We start from the raw sequence: 17,048 nt of genomic DNA, 5'->3' as shown, positions 1-17,048 counted from the left end.
ATCAGGTCTCAGGTTATTTTCTATTCATCCACACATCATTTTTTGAAAGTGGGTTATGCTGTAGGATCACACAAGAAACTTCATGCTAGCCAAACCCGTTTATTGCCACCCATGAATTTGTTTCCGCAACCAATTTGTTTCCAGCGGAGTTGACTGTTCAGTGGGTTTCACAAACAGTTGTTTGTGACTTTAAAATCCCTGGGCCTATTTATATCCCTGATCAAAAGTGATCGAGAAGGTAACTTTGTATTTTTTTTTTCTCAGCTGATAATTATTTTCTCCAATTTTCTTGGTTTGGTTAAGGAATCTGAGGGTTATCACTACAGTAGTCCCTCATCCAAGTTTTTGCTGTATATGGTTTCAGTTAACCTTGGTCAACCGTGATCTGAAAATATTAAATGGAAAATTTCAGAAATAAACAATTCATTCGTTTAAAATTGCAGTGCTTTTGTTCGTTTTACTTAATAATGACCCCAAAGCACAAGAGCAGTGATGCTGGCAATTCAGATACGCCAAAGAGAAGCCATTAATGCTGCTTTTAAGTGAAAAGGTGGTGACTTAGTAAGGAAAGAAAACCGTATGCTGACGTTGCTGAGATTCATGGTGAGAACGAATGTTCTGTCCATGAAACTGTGAAGAAGGAAAAAGAAATTCGTGGTAGTTTTGCTGTCGTACCTCAAACTGCAAACGTTACAACACAGTGCTTAATTAGGATGCAAAAGGCATTAAATTTGGACGATAAGATATTGTGTGTGTGTGAAAGAGGCCACATTCACATCTTTATAACAGTATATTGTTATCATTGTTGTATTTTATCATTAGTTGTTGTTAATCTCTTACTGTGCCTAATTTATAAATTAAACTTTATCACATATATACAGTACATATAGGAAAAAGCATAGTATGTATAGGGTTCAGTACTATTTGTGATTTCAGGCATCCACTGGGGGTCTTGGAACGTATCCCCCGAAGCTAAGGGAGACTTCTGTATTAGCTGAACTGTAACCTTTTGTGAACTTCAGTATACCATTAAAAACAGTGGTCAGCTTGGGGATGGGGTAGTTCTAGACCACTTTTACTTGGTGTGCTGATGGCGGGCGTAGGGGATGCCTGTGAGTATAACATTACAGATATCTTTGAACTTACTAATCACAAATAATTTTCTCAATGTTTCAGGATACCTAAGTGTATCTAAAAAGGTACATTTTCACCTCATCTGTAAATGAAAATTAAAAGAAAAAGGCTTTTAATTGACATGGTTGTTTTTTGGTTTTCTTCTGTTTTGTTTCTCCCCTCTCTTTTGTGGAAAATCCTAGATTGGGATCCAGATAATCTAGATGTGAATCCAGACTCTATAGTTATGAGCTGGTGACCTTGGTCAAGATAAATTCTCTGATTCTCATCAGTAAAATGGGGATAATGATGCCTCTATGGAAGAATTGATTTCAGATTAGATGTTGTATACAAGAAATAGTCTAATATACATAGGTATTCAATGATAGATGCTGTATTGTTATTATTGTTTTCTATGAATTAGAGTAGTGTTCTTCATTTTTTTTTTTTTTAAAGAAGGATATTTATTTATTTTTGCTGTGTTGGGTCTTCGTTTCTGTGCAAGGGCTTTCTCTAGCTGTGGCAAGCGGGGACCACTTTTCATCACGGTGCGCGGGCCTCTCACTATCGCGGCCTCTGTTGGAGGCTCCAGACGCGCAGGCGCAGTAGTCGTGGCTCACGGGCCTAGTTGCTCCGCGGCATGTGGGATCCTCCCAGACCAGGGCTCGAACCCGTGTCCCCTGCATTAGCAGGCAGATTCTCAACAACTGCACCACCAGTGAAGCTCCCGTATTTTTTGACACCCTATTTAAAAATTTTTTGAGCACATATTTACAAATAAGTATAAAAGTAAGATACAGGTTCTAGTGAATTAACATTTTATGTTCAATATAAAAAAATAAAGTTTTTTAAAATGATATAAAGTTGTCATTAATAATATCTTCTCTAAAATATTAATAGAAATTAATCATTTTTCCTTTAATTGTTTTAGTAACTGTGATGTGATTAAATACACATTATTTTAAATAATCTTGGATTACCAATTTGAAGATCTGCCTCTCTGTGTTTTTCATTTTGATATTTGACTTTATTGGCTATCATAGTTGAAAAATACTACCTAAAGGTACATATGACAAACTAGATAAAGGTATATTGCTGAGTGCACCTACTGAATCATGATGTTAATTTTTCAGTTTCACTGACCAGTAATGCAAAGGTTTTGATCAAATGTAGTAAATTTCTATCATCTCTGAATCAGTTTTATTTGCAAAGTAACTGAATAATGACCCATTTCAGTATTATAAAATAAGTCCAAAACCCACTGGAACTCTACATTTACAAGATTATTACAAATATTTTAAAATTATGTTTCCAAGTTGTGGAAGTGTGTAGATGTGTAAATTCTTATGAGGTTATGCACATATAAATTTTGGCAATAAGATTACATAGTGATTGGAATATTTCCAAACATTTGTTTCCAAAATACTCTTATATTAACACGAGATTTGTTATAAAGTAGTCACTTTCTTATTCACTGTAAATGAACCAACAATACCAAGTATCAGGTAAGGATGTTGAGCATCCTGACACATGACTGCAGGCCACCTAGTGCGACGTCCATCAGAAAGTTAATTATTAATAAGGTTTAAGTTACTTCTCACTGCTAGAGTAAATAACTGTTGGCTTAAATGCTTTTTTCCCCACCTCAGAGATATTCTCATGCCCCTTCCCTAACCCTATACTCAGCTGTGGGGATAAGTTGCACATTAGGCCACCATGATTGTCAGTGCGATATTTGCTCAATAAATTCCCAGAGGAAAAAGGGGCACTGATGATTTGGAGCAAGAGTTGGCAAGCGTTTTCTATAAAGTGCCGGATAATAAATATTTTAGGCTTTGAGGGCCATATGGTCTCTATTATAACTACTCAGCTCTGCCGGTGTAGCCTGGAAGCACCATAGACAATATTGTAAAAAAAAGTTAAATTAAAAAGTGACTTTATTTCAGTAAAACTTTATTTATGGACACTGACTTTGAATTTTAGGTAATTTTCACATGGCACAGAATATTATTCTGCTTTTGATTTCTTTTCAACCATTTAAAATTTAAAAAAATAGGACTTCCCTGGTGGTCCAGTGGCTAAGGCTCCACGCTCCCAATGCAGGGGGCCCGGGTTCCATCCCTGGTCAGGGAACTAGATCCCACATGCCGCAACTAAGAGTACGCATGCTGCAACTACAGATACCGCATGCTGCAACTAGGACCTGGCACAGCCGAATAAATAAATATTTAAAAAAAAAAAAAAAAAAGCTTATGGGCCATCACAGAAAAAGCGACAAGATGAATGGTTCTCAGGACTTCGCTCACAAATCCCTGATCTAGAGTCAGTTAATTCTAAGTGATTATGAACTTGTAGAGAATCTCGGCCTGAAGTTCCACAGGAATGCACATTACTAAGTTGTCAAATCACAGTATGTTATTAGGGTGCTTTCATTTATTGTCCCTTTAAGAAACATTAAATATCAAATTTAATAGCAAAGACTTTCTTCCCTCTCTAACATGATTTTAACTGATAGAAGTTCTAATATAAGGAGTTGGGTTTACAAATGATTTGAGGCTGGGTCACCAGTAGCTGCAGTGTCAGTAAGAATCACAGTGCTTTTCTGCATGAGCTTAGTTCTCATATGATTAAAAAAAATTTGTTTTTGGACTTCCCTGGCGGTCCAGTTGTTAAGATGCCACACTTCCACTGCAGCAGGTAAGGGTTCGATCCCTGGTCAGGGAGCTAAGGATCCCGCATGCCATGTGGCAGCGGCCCAAAAAAAAAAATTTTTTTTTAAACTTTATCTTGGAAACTCATTGAAATAACTAAGGCAGTGGAAAATACACTTGTTTGCGGTCCACTGGCTAAATTCTGTGACTCCTTCCTGGGTTTCTGTGGGTCCTGACACATGAAGGAGCATATGTTCAGTGACTTTCTAGAAGGTCAGAGGAGCAAGCAACTGCTCCTAACAGCATAGCCTTTTAGAGACAGGTTTCCAAGTTGGTTCTCCTCAATTCCCTGCAAGAGATGCAAATGACAGATCTTTAACCTGATTATTGAGCTCTCTCCCTCATTCTTCTTTTGTTTTTGAATTAATTTTTATTGAAGTATATCTGCTTTACAATATTGTGTTAGTTTCTACTGTACATCAAAATGAGTCAGCCATACATATACAAATATCCCCTCCCTTTTGGACTTCCTTCCCATTCGGGTCACCACAGTGCATTAAGCAGAGTTCCCTGTGCTATACAGTATGTTCTCATTAGTTATCCATTTTATACACAGTATCCATGGTGTATATGCGTCAATCCCAACCTCCCAATTCCTCCCAGTGCACCCCCCGCCAACTTTTCTCTCATTCTTCTATCATCCAAAATCAGTTTTCTCTCCTGTGATCAGTTGTACATACAATTTCAAAGTTCTCATTTACATTCAGGCTGAACAGTGCACAAAATCATGCAAAAAGATAAATTTGTGGAATGACCTTAACACTGATTTGTGCCTCCCAGTCACCTAGCCCCACATGAGGGGATCTCTTGGCCACAGCAGCACAAAAAGAGGGTGAGGGGATAGGAATCTCCTATTAAGGTGAAATCTGTGCCACGTGGTAACTCACCTTGCTTCCATCCCTAAGAACATCTCCTATATTTCTGTGCTTCATCCTAGAATCAATACTTTACAACTAGCCTTGCCCTCTTCCTCTGTTTAGGGTGGGTGTAGGGTTGAGTTAGGAGACCTGAAACAAGACAGATATAGAATAAACAGGAGAACAAGTCTAAGAGAAAAGCCAAAGTGGGCTTGCATCTCAACTCCACTCCTCATTGATGGAAGTAGACACTTGGTGAGCACCTGCTCTGTGTTCCAAACGTTGCATAAACTCTTTCAGTTGTTAAAATAAACAAGAAGAGGTGAAGGACCTGAAAGTTTCTCTTATTTAGCTGATGCACAGCAGGGAAGAAAGCCTCTGAGGCAACTGCTTCAAAGCAATTAAGGAGACAAGGGAGTTTTTTAATAGGGTTTTGTTTCTAATTTTATGCAAGAGATCAGGTTGGCTTTGTTGAACTTTTGATTCCCTGACAACAGCAAACTCTGCATGCATGCTCAGCATTTGATGTGTGTACTTCAAGCAACATGGTAGTCTACACTCAACCTGAAATAGCATGCTGTGTATTGGTTGTGACTCTCTGGAAATCAGGGTGTCAGTTTTGTTTTCCAGAAGGCAAAGCGGTCACAGTTGCTTCTGAGCCATGAGCTGTGAAACCACCCAGTGGAAGAGAGGGAACAACTCTAACTGTGGTTCTACTTAGTGCACCTCTGAGCATTTATTGGAATGTGGTCAATCGTTAGACAACTTAAACAATGATCAAAAAAGACATGTTTCTAACTTAGCCTCCTCATGCTTTTCTGTCTTTCCCTGTGATTCAGGAGGAAGGACGCTGGCTTCTTATCCTACAAAGATCACCTGCCAGTAAGCCAGGTGGTGGTTGGAGATACTGACCGGCAAGGCTCGGAAGCGAAACTGAGTGTGGGTCCCCTGCGCTGCCAAGGAGACAGTAAGTGTGCCCGTAGCTGGGGCTGGCACCTCCTTACCAATTTTAAATAGTGTTTCCCAGCAGACACGAGGTTGGCAGAAAACAGATTGCTGTTGGGTATAAACAGAGCCAAATGGAGGGCTAGGCAGACCTTAATACACAGAGGAGGGCAGCAAGCTGTAAGTCTCCAGTACAGGAGGCTAGATATGGGCGTAAAATGTGGCTATCCATCTTTCTTGTATATTCCTATGTAACAAATGTGACTACCTAAGTTTATGGTGATACAAGTAGCAATGCTAATAGCGTAAAAGCAGCACTCAACAGCTGTGATTGCAGAGTGCTGCCGTTAATGCCATTAGCATAACTATTTATATCATTGGAAACTGAGTTTACGGTGATATAAATAGTAGCATTAGGGCTTAATGTATCATTGTAAACCTGGATTATGGTCACATAAAGTTGGACATTAGTGCTATCAAATTTCACCATCATCAGAGCTTGATGGTTCCTTGTAAGCCAAAGAGTGTTTCTGTAACTACATCTTGCTTTCAAGATTGGGCACCACAGAGAGGAATTTGGGGCTGTTGGCAGTCAGGGAGTTAGCCTGATGATCCCACCTAATTAAGGGTACCATTAGGATTTTATGTTGTTTGATACCCTTCAGTGTGCTTTATGCGTAGTCGGAGGGGACTGGTGACAGGCTGCTATGGGGATTCTGCAGTGAGCATCCTGGGTGTCATTTCCCCTCTTCTCCTCTGCACACATGATTTGGGCAGCTCTTCCAGGACTATGCTTTTGTGATTGTGTGCTAGGCATCAGGAGACTAGATTCTGTTCCCTGAGTAGCTGACTTGTCAGAAGACCTCAGGCAAACTCCTCCTTTTTCTCTGCTGTGGTGCTCAGAATACCACCTGCGTCCCAACTCCTCCTGGGGAGGCCATAAAGATTTTAGTGCCTAGATCTGGATTCCTCCTAGCAAAGCATTTCTGTCAGATGGAATGTTATTACCGCTTCCACAAATCAAGGGAGAATTAGACCTACTCAATGTAATAAATTATCGCATCCACTCGGAGGTGTCCTAAGGAATGTAATGATGCGTGCTCAGCTGTTTACTACTTAGCACGTCAAGGCTGTCAGCAATTAAACCATGCAGTGTTCCTGATACAAAAGAGGGATGGAGTTTGTAGTGATTTTTCCCTTCTTACACAGAGAAAATGAAAACGCTATCCTTAAAATGAAACTGGTCAGAAGAGCTTTGTCATGCATTTATTAAACAATAATACTTCCTTCGACTAGCTTAGTAGAGCTGTGCAGTAAGAAATTTTGTTTCGACTGCTTAAGAAAAGATATTGACATAAAATAATAATATATATGCCTTTTTAAACACATATTCTGAGAGATGGACTATAGTGTCACTCTCAAAATAGGCAGGTTCTCATGGGTTATCTAATGAAAATCAGTTTCATTATGTCATAATTACTCATTAATATATAAAGGTAAAGTAGTTCTCACTTATCAATTCTAATTCTAAAGTTAGCCTTAAATTAGAGAAAGGGTTCCCATTAAGTAATGGATTAAGTCAATATAGTTATACAATCCCACTTCTGCAAATTTTTTTTACCACTCTTAAAGAGTCCAGGTACTTTAAATAGTATATGTGGGAGTGTATTAACAGTTTATAGTTAATATTAGCATGTTTTCTCTTAATAAATCAGTCCTCAGGAAGAATTTATTATGTGCCTGCTATTTGTCTAGCACTTTACTAGGTACTCTGGTGAGTTAAAAACAGAATTTCAAACCATGTTTTGAGAAATGCACATTAAAAAGTATTGGAAAACATAAAATGTTTTATAATTTAATAGACTTGTGATCTAAAATTATTGCAAATGGTGCTCAAGAAAGGAGTGATAAATAGTATATTTCAGGCAGACTTTGTATTTAAATAGAGAAAATAGGAGAAGTATGGTGGTCAGTGTTCATTTGCATTTCTTTCCCAAGGCTGTTGCTCTTAGGGACATTCTTAGGACCAACTGATAGACAAAGAGCTATCCTGTTCATTGACACTGCATGGCCTCAGGATTCTTGTAGTACTGCAGCTTCAAGACTTAATCTGTATTTTACCTGATACTTCATGAAAATAAAAGCTCAGTCAATTTTTAATTGCAATTATGTGGAATATTTCTGTGTCCAAGAGAAAGAGAGAGAGAGAGAGATCTTCGTTTTTTGCAGGCAACCGGCAATATTATATACCTCATACCTGAATTGCCAGGTAGTAGTTAGCAGTTTTGATGCTCACCTTCCTTTTAAGAATGTTCTAACGTGGACACAGTAATGATAAAGTGTCTACATCATAGCATTTTCCAGATTTTACACATGTATGGTGTCCTTGGATACAGCCCCCTGCGAGGTAGGTAAGGTAAATATTAGCCTTTCTGTTTTACAAATGAACAAAATATTTCTTTTAAAGTGTCATCTACGCAACAAATTTCCATGCCCCCTTTTGCTGCTTCTGGGAGTCTCCCAGAGGAAAGACAGAGCAGAGAACATAACCAGCTTTCTCTGCATGAGGTCAGGCTTGTTTCCCCGACTCCATTCTCATCCCTGAGTCAACGGCAGAAATTAAATTGTTTTAAAAGTATTTCATCTGGGTCTCTCCCCACCCACGTCCAGTTACCAACACAGCATGAATGTTGGGGGGATTAGATTCCAATTTGTATAAGTTAAAAAGTGGTATCATGCATATATCCTGTTGTTTGCAGAGATTAACTTTGTGTCATTTACTGAAGTCTGTGCAGAGGTACAGTTTAAAAAAACCAAATCCACTGTTGAGAAATGTCTTTCTCTATTTGAGGAGTTGAATGATGACAGCCCTCGCAAGCTGTCTCTTGAATTAGGTCTGGTTCTACCTCCCAGTCTTAGAGAATGAAACAGTTTTTGTGGGCTCTGACCAACCGTTTCGGCAGTTTCAGTTGATTTCATCATGCCTGCTGAGTTTCATTTTTACTTTGATTCATCTGAACTCAGACCCATATAATCAAAATGCTAAGAAAATCAGTGAGTTCCAGACCTGCTGCATTTCCCATATAGCACTGTAAAATGCTTATGCCCTTATACTTTTGGGGTTTTTTTTTTTCAAACATGTTCAAATGGAAGTCTCAAATCTAAAACTGCAAGTGTGACTGAGGATGGATGGTTAGCTAAGATAAAAAGTGAGGTAAAATGACAAATTACCCCCTTAAACCATGCGTACTCGCCTAGGAGGAAACAAGAGAGCTATTTAGAGGACCAAAACGGCTGACAGAGAAGAAATTATTTTCAAATTTAAAAATATAATTGTTCTTGGACGGAGTTGCTAAACTTCTATGGAATTAGTTCAAAAACAAACTATTTCGGGTTTTGGAGGTAGGAATCTTTTTTGTACTATATATAGTGACTATGATTAATTGTAGAAAGTATTTGCTGGATAATTGTTTTATTCTCGACCATATAAGGTAAAGATTTCCCATATCTCCTCTAGGGATACAGAGACTGTAAACAATTAATTAGGAGCAAGTTTGCTACAAAGGCAAGTGTTTTTAATATACTTGGGTAGAAACAATCAGGAAAACATGTTACTCAAGGACCGCTGAGTCCGTGCCTGAAACCCGCCCTGGCTGTCAGCACGGCCGGACTGGAGTCATGGTGGGCGTTTAAGATGAAAATTCAAGTTCTTAGAGCTACAGGGGTGACTGAGAGGCCAAGAAGAAAAGGCAAGGCAGACCACATCCGGTTCAGGAGCACTCAGAGGACAGAGACAAAGCTGAGAGTGAAAGAAACACAGATGACGACGGCGTTTCATCCCAACGACACTGGCCTTTTTTCCTTTGGGAATGCAATCGTATGTGCCCGAGGTGTATAAAGGCCACCCTGTCTTTACTGTAAGACTTTTACAGACCAGGGCCATCACCAGCCATTCCCTTACCAGGGAAGGCAAGGCAATGACTATATCTACATGTTGTTTCTCCCAGGATAAGACAATTTCATTGGGAGCTCAAATGAGTATCATTCCCCATAGGATGGACCCAGGGGCACACACAGGCCACACCGTCTCCCGGTGTGAGACACACTCAGTGCCGCCTAAGAGGACTAGACAAGGAGAGAGGGGCAGCTGCTCATCTGGGCTCAGGAAGCGGTTTTGATTGTGCAGAGGAAGCCGCTCCCCGGGCTCCAGAGAAGAGTAGACACTTTGCTTATCCCCCTTTTCTTCGCTGCTTCAGGCTTGGAAGAGCCGAGAAAGGGAAAGGGCCCAGCATGAAGGCTGTAAGCCATGCACTTTATATTCATCTTCTCTCTTGATTCTCCCAACATCCTGTATGCGGTGATAGCTTTGTATTTTGTACCAGTGAGAAAACAGAATCTGACTTATTAGATGGTTTGCCAATGAGTTTCAGAGCTGGGGCCAGAAGAACCGTGTGGTTCCAGAGCAGATGCTCACGTTCTTTTCGTTTCCCCATTTCTTCCCATGAAATGTAGATGTATGTACTTGCGTCAAGTACAGCTAAAAGCAATCACAAAGAGTCACAACATTCTAGCGGTGGAAGACTTAGATATCAGACAGTACAAACATCTCATTTTACAGACGAGGGAACTTGGGTATGGGGAGGTTAAGTGACCGACCCAGGGGCTCCCAGCTGGTTTATGGCAGAGCACAGGGAGAGAGAGTTTGACACGAGCCTTCATCTTTAGTAATTCCCTGTGGCCAAGATGAATGTTGAGATCTGAAGAGGGAGCTTTGACCTGGAACTCTGACCCTGGGTCCCTGCCCATCAGCAGCCAAGCAGAGCAATAAAGTGGTGCGAGCTCTTAATCTTGCCCCACTGTGGGATCAACTGTCTGGAAACCCTGATAGAAAACTCACAACCATAGGGATGAGGGGTCAATGACAGAAAGTTAGTGACTTCTTTTTTGTGTGTGTTTTGTTTTTACTTCGAGTTCTAGGCATTTTTTTGGCTGATAGTAGCCAACAGGGAAAAAACAAAAAACAAACCACCCACAGTTATGTGTAGAAGCCATTAACTTCTATTTTTTTCTTAATGCTCCAGCCTCTGCTGCTATTGCCATAGGCTACTACCGACTGAGAAGCCAGAGTGTCTCTTAAGAACAAGCAGAAATAGTGAAATTTTCAGGATCAAAACCTAGGCTGATTCCCATTAAAGGACTGAGCCGTCTGGGCACATCTAAGGGCAGCTCCAGTGACACAGGCAGCAGATGCAGAAAGAAGGAAGCCTTCCCTTTGGTCTTCCAGACTCCAGAGTGACTTTAAACGGTTAGAAGTGGACAGCGCCCCTGAAAAGAATCAGCTCTTTAATATTATTTGGCCACGCAACGTTAGCTGCAAACTCACTGTAGAAATGGGAAGTAAAATTAGTTACAGTTGGGGGGGTAGTATTTCTATTTTACAATAGATGTGGTATTTGTATGCCTGTGGCTGACTTTCCCACCTATCCTTTCAAACACTGCTTGTATTTAGAGGAATCATCACATCCTACAGAGGAGATCTGCCTGGCTGAGTGAGTCTTGCTTCCTTGGTGTCCTCTCCCTGGGTGCCCATCCTTTCCCTGAACTTGTCACAGGATCCCAGGTACAGGAGAGACTTTGTTCTGTAAATTGAGTCCCCACCATTGGGTTCCGCTGCTGAACTTTCCAATTGATCTCTCCAGACTTTTGCAGAAGAGAGTTAGGCTTGCTCCTTTGGCTCTAAGAATTCCTGGTGTGGAACGTGTTTGGAATCAAGAAAAATGCTAGGTGAAACATTTTCTTACCTGTCCAGGATCTGCTCCTAGGATCTAATTCAACTTAACAGCCTTTACTGAGAAAAATGGGACATGGCTCCCATCCTGGATCAGTTTATATTATATCAAGGGTAAAATTCTGACAAAGTGGAGATTTGGAGGGAAGCTTGGATTCTTAGTGGGAGCTTGAAAAAAGTATGGAGGTCTTGAGTGGCAGTGCTTTACAAACTTTAATGTGCTCAGAAATCACCTGGGGATCTTGGTAAAATGCAGATTCTGATTCAGGAAGTCTGGGCCAGGACTCGAGATGCTACTGCTGCTGCCACTGGCCAGTGGACCACACTCTGAGTAGCAGCGTTATAGAGCAGCACTGTGAATAGCATAGACTTTGGAACCACACAAGTCTGCCTCCAAATCCCAACTCCCTCCCTCACCAGCCGTGTGCCTTTGAACCTGTTCCTTAACCTCCCTGGTCTTCCACTTCCTGCTCACAACCTTCTCTCAGCTGCAAATGAGAATAATCATAACTGCATCGCTGCAGTGGTTCTTTTAAACTCCAGTTCCCCGCAGCCTTGCACACAGTCAGTGCTCTCTGGTTGTTATCACCACCATTATTATTACCTTTGTTCATTATGGAAAGAGTGACAGGCTTGATATCAGAAAAGCTCTGCCCACCTCCCTGTCCTGTATCCCACTGTCTTTACCCTCGACTCTACCTATTCTTAGAGAAGACCTGCCTTGTCTCATAGCTGAGAGTTGGCACCCAGCCAGTAGCCTCCTTCCTGATTGGGAGGTGGTGGCCACAACCTCTGCTTAGAGCTCAGCTGCATTTGCTGGGCTCCCAGGGTGATGATGTCTGTCCATGCAAACAACCCTCATTTCCTTCTCTCTGGCCTCCTTGCTGGAAGGAGATGGAAACCACCCCCTTTGCTTGCTGCCGTCTTTGGAAACGGCCCTTGGAGAACCTGGAGGACCCTAGCAAAATGCACAAAGAGCCCAATAACATACACAGCACTCGCCATTCCCCATGACGGCCACAGAAGGAGCCTTTCGTCCAAACAGGGAGTCAGCTAGCCTTTCCTCTAAAAGACCAGACAGGAAGTATTCTAGGCTTTGGGACCATACAGGCTGTTAGAACCACTCAGCCCTATAGTGTGAAAGCTGTCGTAGACAATATGTAAACAGATGGACATGGATGGTTACAACAAAATATTACTTAGAGAAACAGGAAACAGACTGGATTTGGCCTGAAGGCCATAGTTTGCTGAACCTCTGACCTAGAGTTTAAAAATTTTTTGGAAAAATGTGTAGGACTTGAAAAATGTATGGAATTATGGCAGAATATTTTGCTGTTTTAATGCAGATTTTAGCCAGTTTTCAAACTCGGTCACAATAACCTTCGAATTCATCCACTGATGATATTGAGCAAGGATTCGCCTCCCCTTCTGCTACATTGTCTTTCTCCATGCACACTCAGATTTCAGCCTAGATTATACAGTAGCTTCTATATATACACTCAGCATTGATATGAGGCACTGTGTGAATATAAGGAAGTACAAACTACATTTCTTGCCCTCAAAGAGCCTACAAAAACATTGGCAATCAAGACATAAACACTGCAGGGCTCTCCTGGTGGCGCAGTGGTTGAGAGTCCGCCTGCCGTTGCAGGGGACACGGGTTCGTGCCCCGGTCCGGGAAGATCCCACATGCCGCAGAGCGGCTGGGCCCGTGAGCCATGGTTGCTGAGCCTGCGGGTCCGGAGCCTGTGCTCCACAATGGGAGGGGCCGCAGCAGTGAGAGGACTGCGTACCGCAAAAAAAAAAAAGACATAAACACTGCAGACTGAAGTTCACATTCACCACCATAATCGTTTCTCCACCTATTATCCAGAGTGACTTTTCCAAGCGGTGAATCAAATTACAGCACTTTTTTACTTATAACCAGCTGATAGCTTCCCATCACTCTTAAAACGCCAACCCTTTACCACATGCTACAAGGCTACTTCGTGTGATCTGCCCCACCCACCGGTCATCCCCACTTCTTCCATTCCAGCCCCACTGGTCTCATATCTCCAACGTGCTCTGCTTGTTACCACCTCCAGAACTTTTCCTGGTGGTTTCCTCTACCTGGAACTTTCTCCCCATCGAGGCTCAGCTGGACTGCAGGTCTCAGCTTCGATATTAACTCTTCCAAGAGAGCTTCCCTGCCCACTCAGCTAACAGTCACCCACATCTCACCACTCCCCATAGAACTGACCACAGTCTGAAATTCTCTCTGTAATGCTACGACACGACCCTAACATGAACTGCCCGGAGTCAGCATAGATTTCAGTCCCTAAGAAGATGGCCTTTTCTTTAGACCGCAGCTGCAAGTTTAGAGGGGGTTCCCAAGCCACCTGCACTTCTGACCAACTGACTACAAATTTGGGGATTCCCAGTATCTCCTCAGAACCAAAAATTTACCAGGATGACTCGGAGAAGTCAGGAAAGCACAATACTTAAGATTACAGTTTTATTATCAAAGATACAAATCTGGACTGGCTGAATGAACCGATGCACAGGGTGAGTTCTGGGAGGGTTTCAAATGCGGAGTCCCTATGTCTTCTCCTCATGGAATGTGGACACATCACCCGCTCAGGCTATCAGTGTGTGTCACTAACCAGGGAAACTCACGTCCACTTCAGATGTCTAGATTTTTTACTGGGGTTTCATTATGTAGGCATGATTCAGTAAGTCATTGGCCACATGATTGAATTCAATCTCCGGCTTCCCTTCCTTCTCCTCCCTGGAGATAGGGCTGATATATCCTGGTTCAAAGCCCCAACCCCCTAATCCCATGCTTGGTCTTTTGGGCAGGGCCATTCTCCATCTTTTTTTTTTGGCGGTACGCGGGCCTCTCACTGTTGTGGCCTCTCCCGTCGCGGAGCACAGGCTCCAGACGTGCAGGCTCAGTGGCCATGGCTCACGGGCCCAGCTGCTCCGCGGCATGTGGGATCTTCCCGGACCGGGGCACGAACCCGCGTCCCCTGCATCGGCAGGCGGACTCTCAACCACCGCGCCACCAGGGAAGCCCCATTCTCCATCTTAAAAAGTATCTAGGGGCCCACCGTGAATAACAATGATACTCCTATCATTCAGGAAATTCCAAGGGTCTAGAAGCTCTTTTCCAGGAACTTGGGACAAAGGCAGGATAAATTATCCATTGCACAAGCAGCTCTTTTCTCTGTAAATTTGCATTATTTTTGCCCTCACCCCTAACGGTAGGTGGAAACTCAGGCAGAGATCTAAACCCTGTACAAAGGCAGTGCCTGCCACATTGAGAAGCTCAAATATGTGTTCGTTAAATGAATATGAATGGTTAAATAACCACAAAGATTTAAATAAGCATTTCAGGCTAACAATGGAGGTAGTGCCACGAAGCACTTCATGATAAATTGCAGAAAACTTGCAGAGACAATAATTGCTATAGAGGTCCAAGAGAGGAACTATCGCTTGATTTATATGCACAACTATTTTTAACCTCAGTAAGGTTTTTGCACATTTATTCATCTTAACTAAATGAAAACTTTTATTCCTTTGTACCTTGAAAACCCCTTGAATCCGATGATTATCTTCAAATTAAGGATTTAAAAAAAAAAACCTTTTTTGCTAAGTTTCTGTATTTTCTCTGGTATTTCTAAATCAGGATGCACATGAAGTATTAAATTTATAGAACTCATTGTTTAATCTAAATTAGATTAACACCCCTGGCCCTTCGGAGATCCAAGCAGACTGTTCCACACTTTTGTTTATCTGTATCTCTAGGTTATTACTGACAAAATTACAGTTAGTCAGTATTTCAAACCTATTGTTAGGCTGCTAAGCTATGAGCTATAAACTACCTCACTCTGATATAATTAAAACTGTGTTCCAGTTCACGTATTTTATGATACCTACTTGGCTTTTCATAAAGCTTCTTTTCACCATCTGAACTACATGCAGGCCTAGCAAACTCAGGAATTTTATTGAAGAAAACTTTTAATGTAGCCTCTTTCTGAAGTTTGCTGATAGTTCCAGAGCAGCAGTCTTTACAGTCATCTGGATTAAAAAAACAAAACAAAACAAAACCTGTACTAAACTATTGCAAACGTTGTGTAAGATTGCATTAGTGTTATTAAAATAAATCCTAATTCAAAACTCACCAGGTATACATATATAAAACAGTACATTTTAATTTTTATACACCTATTGGCGTGGTAAACAGCTCCATGGAACTAGATTTAAAGTCCCAAATTAAAAAGAAAAGGGACATTGGTTCAAGATGGCAGCGTAGAAGGACGTGCACTCACTCCGTCTTGCGAGATCACCGGAATCACAACTAACTGCTGAACAGTCATCAACGGGAAGACACTGGAACTCACCAAAAAAGATATCCCACATCCAAAGACAAAGGAGAAGCTGCAATGAGACTGTAGGAGGGGCGCAATCACAATAAAATCAAATCCCATAACTGCTGGGTGGGTGACTCACAAACTAGAGAACTCTTATACCGCAGAAGTCCACCCACTGCAGTGAAGGTTCTGAGCCCCACATCAGGCTTCCCAACCTGGGTTCCAGCAACAGGAGGAAGAATTCCTACAGAGTCAGACTTTGAAGGCTAGTGACTCACTGCGGGGACAAGGACACTGGCAGCAGAAGTTCTACGAAGTACTCCTTGGCATTAGCCCTCCCGGAGTCCGCCATTAGCCCCACCAAAGAGCTTGTAGGCTCCAGTGCTGGGTCCCCTGAGGCCAAACAACCAACAGGGAGGGAACACAGCCCCACCCATCAGCAGACGAGAAGATTAAAGTTTTACTGAGCTCTGCCCACCAGAGCAACACCCAGATCTACCCACCACCAGTCCCTCCCATCAGGAAGCTTGCACAAGCCTCTTAGATAGCCTCATCCACCAGAGGGCAGACAGCAGAAGCAAGAACTACAATTCTGCAGCCTGTGGAACGAAAAATACATTCATAGAAAGATAAACAAGACGAAAAGGCAGAGGGCTATGTACCAGATGAAGGAACAAGATAAAACCCCAGAAAAACAACGAAATGAAGTGGAGATAGGCAACCTTCCAGAAAAAGAATTCAGAATAATGATAGTGAAGATGATCTAGGACCTCAGAAAAAGAATGGAGGCAAAGATTGAGAAGATGCAAGTAATGTTTAACAAAGACCTAGAAGAATTAAAGAACAAACAAACAGAGATGAGCAATACAATAACTGAAATAAAAACTACACTAGAAGGAATCAAGAGCAGAATAACTGAGGCAGAAGAACGGATAAGTGACCTGGAAGACAGAATGATGGAATTCACTGCCACAGAACAGAATAAAGAAAAAAGAATGAAAAGAAATGTAGACAGCCTAAGAGACCTCTGGGACAACATTAAACACACCAACATTCACATTATCGGGGTCCCAGAAGGAGAAGAGAGAGAGAAAGGACCCGAGAAAATATTTGAAGAGATTATAGTCGAAAGCTTCCCTAACATGGGAAAGAAAATAGCCACCCAAGTCCAAGAAGCGCAGAGAGTCCCAAGTAGGATAAACCCAAGGAGAATCACACCAAGACACTTAGTAATCAAATTGACAAAAATTAAAGACAAAGAAAAATTATTGAAAGCAACAAG

Source organism: Delphinapterus leucas, chromosome 9 (assembly GCF_059928025.1).
Source record: "Delphinapterus leucas isolate spDelLeu-1000000601 "Yukka" chromosome 9, BTC_Dleu_Yukka2, whole genome shotgun sequence".
Lineage (NCBI taxonomy): Eukaryota > Metazoa > Chordata > Mammalia > Artiodactyla > Monodontidae > Delphinapterus > Delphinapterus leucas.
The sequence above is the reverse complement of the archived record's forward strand: the minus strand, read 5'-3'. Positions refer to the sequence as shown.